The sequence below is a fragment of the Mauremys reevesii genome, linkage group 2 (genome assembly GCF_016161935.1).
Source record: "Mauremys reevesii isolate NIE-2019 linkage group 2, ASM1616193v1, whole genome shotgun sequence".
Lineage (NCBI taxonomy): Eukaryota > Metazoa > Chordata > Testudines > Geoemydidae > Mauremys > Mauremys reevesii.
The window spans coordinates 42,006,509-42,016,352 of record NC_052624.1 but is presented as its reverse complement, the minus strand read 5'-3'; the positions used below and the strand labels follow the sequence as shown (position 1 = coordinate 42,016,352).

General features: G+C 43.4%; 1 protein-coding gene across 4 annotated transcripts in view; it reads left to right on the top strand.

The window, feature by feature from the left end:
* Positions 1-642: 642 nt before the first annotated feature.
* The window catches only part of ABCB1 (ATP binding cassette subfamily B member 1), a 97,583-nt gene continuing 88,381 nt past the window's right edge, over positions 643-9,844 (top strand). For 3 of the 4 annotated variants that reach the window (XM_039527801.1, XM_039527802.1, XM_039527803.1), the window contains exon 1: positions 643-690. The gene's annotated coding sequence lies outside the window, so the exon portion shown is untranslated. Of the gene's footprint in view, positions 691-3,839; positions 3,897-9,844 lie in introns of those variants that run through there. The other variant, XM_039527799.1, reaches the window with a different exon arrangement.

Genomic DNA, 9,844 nt, shown 5'->3' with positions numbered 1-9,844 from the left:
TAATAGTAAGAGGAGTTTAACCTCCTTCTGGTAGTCCCTAGTTTTTCAGGAGAAAAGAGCTGCAATACCACTGTTGTGTGATCAGAAATCATAATTGCTTTTGTTTTGTTATTAACAACAGCGGTCACCAAACCACCCATTACCAGAAAATAATAAATTCATAAGTACATGGTGAGGGTGAGAAAAAGGCATAGTTTCTCCCCTTAGGTCTTGCAGCCTCCATATGTCCTTCAAATCCAGTTTTGATCTTGACCATAAAGCTCTGCCTAGCAAGGGATTGGGACTGCTGATGTCTGCTCAATCTATAGAAAAGCAGGTCTAGGATTTCATTGAAGTCCCCCCCACTATAATTAGATTTTCAATTAATCTTGAAAATAATTGATTGAAACAAGAGGGAAACTTCTTTGTTGAGGGCATAGAGATTTACAGAGTGTATATGTAGCAGGGTGGACCCCTGCACCTTCCCTGAAAGGGTTAAAAACAGCCCTGGGAAGGGGCTGTGGCTGGAGAAAGCAGTCTTTAGGCTGGGGCAAGAAGCCTGGGCTGATTGGGGAAAGTAGGCTCAGCTGTGGCCATGCTCCAGTCAGGCCCATCTGGCCCCTATAAGAGGCTGTGAGACAGAAGCCCAAAAGTGAGTCTCTTTCTAGATATAGAGGGAGATGGGCCTGGCTGTAGGGAGCTGGACATAAGGTACCTGAGTGAAGCAGGGCTGAGGAGCTGGGGATCTCCAGCCTGGGAAGCCCCAGGCTGCAGCCTAGCATTGGGCTAACAGGTACTGGGGGTTGCAGAGTGCAGCCCAGGTGTAGGCCAAGGCAGCAGGTCCAACCCCTTTGCCCATGATGAGTGGCTGATACTGCAGTCTGCCCCAGGATGTGGGGCTAGACAATGACTGGCAGTAGCCATATACTGAGGCAAGGTGGGGATAGAGGGTGGGGGTTCCCTGGGGAGGGGAGACCCTGAGAGAAAGGGGTTACTGCCAGGGGGCAGCACCCTATGTAAAAGGGCACCAGGTCCAGGGAGGGATATGGGGGCCAGAGGACAGGCGGATCACCGGCCTGCAGAGGGTGCTCCAGAGCTGAATTGAGCTAATTCCCAGAAGTCACCAGCAGGAGGCACTGCAGGTGTGAGTTGGCCTGTCTTCAGTATGTAATATTGGAGATAGGAACTTTAACAATTAGGAGTCTACCCTCGGTGTCTTTTGTAGTTGACAGAATTTGTGTGTTCAGTCTTTTACTGAACAGAATTGACAAACCCTTAGAGTTGGCCAAGTAATTCCTAAAACCACCTTCTACAATGCAGCCTTTTTTAAGCCTCAGACTCAATAAGGTAGGTGTTCTGGAGGAATAGTAGATCAGCTTTCTTAAGTGAGATACAAAGTTGTCCCCCCCACACCCTTTTTTATAAGGTTACTAATTCCTTTTACTGTTCCAAGAAACACAAGTAAGTTAACAATAGGAACTCATGGGGAAAACATCCCAACAAATCTCATTTTTGCACCTACTGAAACTCACAGATATAGTTAGAGTGAGTAGACAGGGTAACGGATATCTAGGGGAGTCCACAAGGAGTTTCAGTAGAGAAGAGGGAGAAGAGAAGATGAATGGCAGTAAGTTAAGTACTAAGTGAATAAGAGAAAATTGAGAGGAGGTAGAATGGGGGATTGTAAGAAGAGACGAAGGTGTGAGAAAGCAACACTTGAGGCAGAATTGGACAAAAGACCAGGTTACAGAGGGGCAGCCTAAATGTACACTTTCCTCCTGCCCTAAGCTAAACGCAGAATAAATGACTTATTCCCACCCTTCCACCGGCAAAAGCAGGAGTGTGTGTATGGGGGGGAAGGTAACATCTTTGAATACATTTTAAATAAGGTTTCCAGGCTAAAATTCACATGCAACTGTGCAGCAGTTGTAAGAGTCCTACAGGAAAGATATAGCTATGAGGGTCTGCTAGAAAAATAAGAGCAGTAGGAAATAAGAAACAGCCCCACCACCTACTATAGACAAATGATTCTAAAATCCAAGTGTAAAGGCCCATAAGAATTGAAATGTTACCCTGCAATGAGGGCAACATTTCAATTCTTATGTCACCTAAAGTTTACCATCTGCAATTTAAACTGAATGCATTACTAGTAGGTTGTTAAATTTACTATAAGTAAAGCAACGAGACAGCTACCCCCCGCCCCCAAAAATCACAAAACCACTGAAGAAAAAATAACCCCATAACCATTATTAGAAATGGAGTCAGGAGATCCAGACTGAGATTGCTGACCAACCCCAGTTTGTAAGGCAAATCCATCGCCCACACTGTTCCAGTGAGAGGATAGGCTCCTCTGGAACTGGGTTGGTTGGGCTTCTTACTTAGTAGGATGTAGTTTGTTGATTTGAGATGGTAAATGTTTGATGATTCCTCCTGGCTTTATTTTTATTCTAATAATTTAATTTATTGAACTATCAATCATTCCGTTGTTGTAATTAGTTATCTTACAGAAAACCAACACATTTCCCCTCTGTGGCCATGTCTTTAAATTGCCACATGGTGGCCTCATTTAACCAGGCAATGCCCAAGCTGATCTTTATTTTCTTTTAGTAATCTCTCTTTTTCATTTCCTCACAGATATGTGGTATGATATTTCCCTGACAGAATACTTAATATACTATGTGTCTTTTGAAATATTTTGTTTGCAGTGTTGATGTAGCCATGTTGGTCCTAGGATATGAGAGATAAGGTGGTAATAGTTTTTACTGGACCAATTCCTGTTAATGAAAGAGACAAGCTTTTTAGCTCCAAAGAGGTGAAGATGAACTCTGGAGCACAAAAGCTTCTCTTTCACCAGTAGAAGTTGGTCCAATAAAAGATTTACCCCACCCACCTTTACTTTTTATGTAAGTCAAATGATATGCAGGTAAGACCTCCTGAATTCAGTATAGTATCAGATTCGGATAGACCTCAAAGAAAACGGGGGAGGGAAAAAATGAATTCCTCCATGAAGGTAAGCCTCTCAGTTAACGTTGCTGAAAAATTAAAGTTAAAATGGATATTTCTGATTTAATGGCTGCAAAGTCAGGGGAAAATTCACAGAATCTTAAGATTTGTTTTGTTCTCTTGGTAGTGGGACAAGCATTGGAGCTTTAAGCTCATACCTTTGAGAATGTTTTTAAAAGAAAAAAATCTGGCAGTGGTTTTACAGAAACTTGAGAAATACTGTTTATTAGGACCCAGATTTATTATTAAAGCAGTAAGTGTCTGCTGAAATTATTAAATCACAGCTAAAAAGTTTAAGATAGAAAGAAAATCAAGGAGTGGTGCTGAAGGGCTTTAGCAAGAGCTCCTGGAAAGAATGGATTACAAAATTAGCAGAATCCCTGTTTGTCAATTAAGACTAAGTGTGCTGTAGAGAGACATGGTACTGAATATCATAGAGGTGTCCTACACTATTATTTTAATTAATTATTTTACTAGCATTATAAATGTATGTAGTATTTTACACACGTAGACATGACTTTTTCCAACCCATAAGGCTTACGTTCTTCAGTTGGGATCTTTTACAGAACTGAAAACAGAAGGAAGCATTTTGAAAAAATATGCAAAGCACATAGTGTCTCAGAGACACATGATGGAAATGCAACCCTTTTATGGGTGGAGCTGATGCCATTATCAAACTTAATATTTAACCCTAACCCCATAATTATTTCTGTTTTGCTATTTAATATGAGACAGCTAGTATTTTTCAATTCACCTCAGACAGACAATGTTCAGTCCTACTTGTTCAGCCAATCGCTAAAACAAACAAATCTGTTTACATTTACAGGACATAATGCTGCTTGCTTCTTATTAACAATGTCACCTGAAAGTGAGAACAGGTGTTCGCATGGCACTGTTGTAGCCAGCATTGCAAGGTATTTATGTGCCAGATACACTAAACATTTGATGGTTTGACTTGTAGGGGCACTAAAGTTTTACATTGTTTTGTTTTTGAGTGCAGATGTGTAAAAAAAATAATAATCTACCTTTGTAAGCTGCATTTTCATGATGCATATATTGCACTGCACTACTAGTATGAGGTGAATTGAAAAATTGGATTTATTTTATAATGCAAATATTTGCAATAAAATATAAAGTGAGTACAGTACACTCGATTCTGTGTTGTAATTGAAACCAATATATTTGAAATTGTAGAAAAACATCCAAAGTATTGTTTAAATTGGTATTCTATTATATGTTAACAGTGTGATTAAAACCACAATTAATCACAACCATTTTTTAATCTCAGTTTATTTTGTGTAGTTGCATACATTAACTGTGATTAATTGACAGCCTTAATTACAAGGGAAATATTTTTTCATCCCACAGGGGGAAAAAGAGTTATTCCTCTTGGTTTCATAAAGATAATGGCTTTCAGCTTGCGCAGAAAGCAGCACCATTTTCATTATTGGTATTCCATCATTACTATTTAACAAAAAGGTTAATTGTGAAGTTAACTTTTTAAATTATAGCCTGAGAATGCATAGTTTAATCATTTAATTACATTTTCTTACCTTTATAATGTGATTTTCTGTTCTTTCAGCCAACAGGACAAACAAGATCAGTTATGAGCTAATTCCATCCCAAACGTTATTGGTATATTTATTCAGTGTGAGAGGGAAAGAGTACCTGAAACTCTTATTTTTGTACTTAAAAACATTTGTATAATTTTGAAATTAATCTTTTTATTTAAAGATTTATTTTCTTGCAAGTTAAGTTCTAGCCCATCAGATTTTTTTTGCAAAATAGTTCTGATAATGAGTTGATGTTGGCAATTGTGATAATGTAATGGCGACAGATCCCAGTCGTCGGTGGGCGGGATCGAACTCTGGACTTTTGGAGCTTAGTGCATGAGCCTCTACTACATGAACTAAAAGTCAACTGCCTGTTAGCTAAGGCTATAGAGCAGACTCAGGCCTGGTCTACACTAGCCTGTTATTTTGGAATTAGCTGAGTTATTTAAAAAAAAAAAAAAGATTGTGTCCACATGAGCAAATTTTTTTTTCGATTTAAAGGGCTCTTTAAATCAATTTCTATACTCCACCTCGGCAAGTGGAGTAGTGCTTAAATAGAGATCGCAATCCCGGGTTAAAGGTATTGTGGACTCAATTCGATGTTATTGGCCTTTGGGAGCTATCCCAGGATGCTCCCTTGTGACTGCTCTGGACAACGCTCTCAAGTCCAATGCACTAGCCAGGTGAGCAGGAAAAGCCCTGGGAACTTTTGAATTTGCAGACAAGCTCCAGCATGGTCCGAACAGGAGGTACTGGATCTCATTGCATGCTGAGGAGATGAGTCTGTTATGGCAGAACTACATTCCCCCCCAAAAAACCAAATGCAAATACCGACGCTAAAGTCTCCAGGGCCATGATGGAAAGAGGCTACTCCAGGGACCCACAGCAGTGTTGTACAAAAATCAAGGAGCTCAGGCAAGCATACCCAAAAGCCAGGGAGGCAAATGGGTGCTCTGTGTCACAGCCCCATACATTCCGCTCTTACTGTGAGCTCCATGCAATTATGGGGGATGATGTGACCACTATCTACCACTGTCCAGAGACACCTGCAAGGGGGGAGTTGCACAGAGCGAGGACGAAGAGACATTGGAGGACGACGACAGTGCACAGGCAGCAAGTGGGGAATCCATTTTCCCCCTAGCCAGGAACTAATCTTAATGCTGGATCCAATAGCCTCCCCTCACTCCCAAGGCAGGCTCCTGTTCCATGACCCTGGAGAAGGTACTTCTGGTAAGTGAGAGCCTGATCGGAGCCATGCATTTAGTGTTTTAGGCTCATCCCTGCTCTGAGCCTGATCGGAGCCACCTTTGTTCTCTGCAATGTATTTTTTAAAATACTCCCTTTTTCTCCTCCCTCAGGTGCAAATGTTTCAATGCGGCCCCTATCTACTCCATCCCAGAGGCTGGTCCAGATTAGAAGCTGGAAAAAACAAACTCGGGAGGACATGTTCGCTGAGCTTATGCAGTCCTCCCGCACTGATGGGGCCCAGCTGAATGCATGGAGGCAAACAATTGCAGAGTCTCGTAAAGCATTTCAGGAACATGAAGCGAGGAGGGAGGCGTGCGATGAGAGCAGGCAGGACGCTATGGTCAACCTCATGGGGGAGCAAACTGACATGCTCCTCTGTATGGTGGATCTAATGTGGGAAAGGCAGCAAGACCACAGACTTCCGCTGCAGCCCCTGTATAATCAAACTTCCTCCTCCCCAAGTTCCATAGCCTCCTCACCCAAACGCCCAAGAACACAAGGGGAGAGGCTACAGAGACCCACACAGTCAACCCCAGAGGATCACCCAAGCACCAGAAAGCTGGCATATGCAAACTTTTGATTTGGTTTCTGGACTTGTCCTCCTCCACCCCTCGACCAACCCTCCCCCACCCCAGTCTACCTTCTAATTTCTCCCAATGTGTTGTGCATCAAATAAGTCAAAATTGTTTAAAAACTGTTCTTTATTATTTATTTATTTATTTTTTATTATTTATAAATAATGGTGTGGGTAACTTCAAGCAAAACAAACAATTGTCACACCGTACTCTGGCCAGTCATGAAACTGGCTTTCAAAGCTTCTCTGATGCACAGCATACCCTCCTGTGCTCTAATGGCCCTGTTGTCTGGCTGTGTGAAATTAGCAGCCATGTGAGTTGGCTCAACCTCCCACCCCACCATAAAGTCTCCCCCTTACTCACAGATATTGTGGAGCTCACAACAAGCAACAACTACAAGTGGTTGTGCTGAGATCTAACCGAATCAGTAAACTGCACCAGCGCCCTTTCAAACATCCAAAAGCACACTCCACCAGCATTCTGCACTTGCTCAGCCTATAGTTGAACTCCTCCTTTCTACTGTCCAGGGTGCCTGTGTACGGCTTCATGAGCCATGGCATTATGGGGTAGGCTGGGTCCCCGAGGATAACTATAGGCATTTCAACATCCCCAACAGTAATTTTCTGGTCTAGGAAGTAAGTCCCTTCCTGCAGCTGTTCAAACAGACCAGAGTTCTTGAAGATGCAAGTGTCACGCACCTTTCCCGGCCATCCCACGTTGATGTCAGTGAAACGTCCCTTGTGATCCACCAGTGCTTGCAGCACCATGGAAAAGTACCCCTTGTGGTTTATATACTGGCCGCCATGGTGGGCCGGGGCCAAGATGGGGACATGCATTCCATCTATCGCCCTGCCGCAGTTAGGGAACCCCAGCACATTAAAGCCATCCATGGTGGTCTGCACATTTCCCAAAGTCACTACCCTTGATAGCAGCTGTTCAATGATTGTGTTGGCTACTTGCAGCATAGCCCCTACAGTAGATTTGCCCACTCCAAACTGATTCTCGACTGCCCGGTAGCTGTCGGGCATTGCAAGCTTCCACAGTGCTATGGCCACTCACTTCTCAATTGTGAGGGCTGCTCTCATTTTGGTGTCTTTGCGCTTCAGGCCAGGGAACAGCAAGTCACAACGTTCCATGAAAGTGGCCCTATGCATACAAAAGTTTCACAGCCACTGGGAATCATCCCAGACCTGCAACACTATGCAGTCCCACCACTCTGTGCTTGTTTCCTGGGCCCAGAATTGGCATTCCATGGCATGAACCTGGCCCAATGCCACCATAATCTCCCAATCACCACATACCCTGCATCTAGGAACATCTGTGTCCATGTCCTCATCAGTATAGTAATTGCACTGTCATCGCTTCCTCGCCTGGTTTTGCAGGTACTGAACATACTGCTGGATAATGTGCAAGGTATTTACAATGGTCAAAACTGCAGCAGAGATCTGAGTGGGCTCCATGTTTGCCATGCAATAGCACTTGCATGGGTAATCCTTGAAAAAGGGCTGTGACGTTATTGATATAAATTGGGACCATATAGAACATGGGTTGCAACCAAGGTCCTGCAGTGGCACCAAATCTTAGATAAAGGGGGTCATCTAAGGTGTCTAAGACCAGATTATGGGTTGCTGGTTATAATTATGCTGTCTATATGTCTGTATCATTTTTAGTTGAAGTTATGAATGTTGGCTCTATGCTGTCTGTATTTCAAGTTTGTGCTGTGCTTCTGGGGGAAGCCTCCCAGACAAGCTGGTGTTAGCCCTGCCTAGCCTGTTTGATGGCCCATTAAGGACCATCAGCTACACAATGGACCCATGGAGAGAAGGCAGACACGCCTTGTGACTCAGCAAGGTATGCAGAGACTTGTCCATGTGACTGCAAACTCCATTTTGCTGTGATTTTCCACAGTGAGAACAAAGATTCTTACACCTGGAAAAGCCTATATAAGGCTGATGCTTCATCTCCATCTTGTCTTCAATCCTGCTTCTGACCTCTGGAGGGACTTTGCCACAAACTGAAGCTCTACACCAGGGACTGAGGACCCATCCCAGCGGGGGATGTTCCAGAGACTTAATCTAAACCTGCAGTTTACTCCAGCACTGCTGCAAGCCTGAACTAAGAACTTTGCCATTACTGTATGTAATTGATTCCATTTAACCAATTCTACCTCTCATCTCTACCTTTTTCCCTTTGTAAATAAACCTTTAGATTTTAGATTCTAAAGGATTGGCAACAGCGTGATTTGTGGGTAAGATCTGATGTGTATATTGACCTGGGTCTGGGGCTTGGTCCTTTGGGATTGAGAGAACCTTTTTCTTTTATTGGGGTGTTGGTTTTCATAACCATTTATCCCCAGGACGAGTGCACTGGTGGTGATACTGGGAGACTGGAGTGTCTAAGGAAATTGCTTGTGTGACTTGTGGTTAGCCAGTGGGGTGAGACCAAAGTCCCTTTTGTCTGGCTGGTTTGGTTTGCCTTAGAGGTGGAAAAACCCCAGCCTGGGGCTGTAACTGCCCTGTTTGAGCAATTGGTCCTGATTTGGCACTCTCAGTTGGGTCCCGCCAGAATCGCTCCGTCACAAGGGCACAAAATGAGCTGTTCGGTTCAAGATGGCTGATAAAAGGCGGTAAATGGTTGTCTTCTGTAGCTTCCATGGGAGCCCAGGACCAACAATGTGGAAGAAATGGCGAGAGCAGAGTTTGCGGCGGAAGCTGTGCGGCTCTGTTCATGATGGCCAAGAAACGGCAGGAAATGGTTAGATGAAAGAGTAGGTAGAAAGAGGAGAGCACATTCAAAGTGGATTCAACATACCAGGAGACAGGTGGTGCACTGTGCTGCACCGTCTGCTGGCAGCATGGTGTCTGCCATAGCTTTCACGGAGGGAGGAGCGAGTGACGGCACACACCCAGAAAAACCTGCGAGAATGTTTTTGCCCCATCATGCACTGGGAGCTTAACCCATAATTCCAATGGGTGGCAGAGACTGCGGGAACTGTGGGATAGCTACCGCAGTGCAACGTTCTGCCATTCGATGCTAGTCTCGGTACTGTGGATGCACTCCGCTGAATTCATGTACTTTGGTGGAGACACAACATCGAATGTATGAACTCAATTCTGGAAATTCAAATAAAATAACTGAATTAATTTCATACTGTAGACATTCTCTCTAAGTGGTCTTGGTGCCACTAGATGGGATAGAACACCACACCTAAGAAGTGTGTGGGTTACAACAACACCTTAACTTATAATATTAGATAGCTAGAAAATAGATTTCCACACAACTGAATAAGGACCTAAAATCCAATGCCCATCAAAATCATTGGAAAGCCTCCCATTGATTTCCATCAGATTTAGGTCAGACCCTAACTTCTTAGGCAGAATAAGAATTCCCTTAGGGTATCAAATGAGTCAGTGCCATGTAAGCTATAATAAAAGAATAAGAAATCTAAGTTTGAAACTCAGTGTTAGTAGGTGGAAGCCGAGCAGC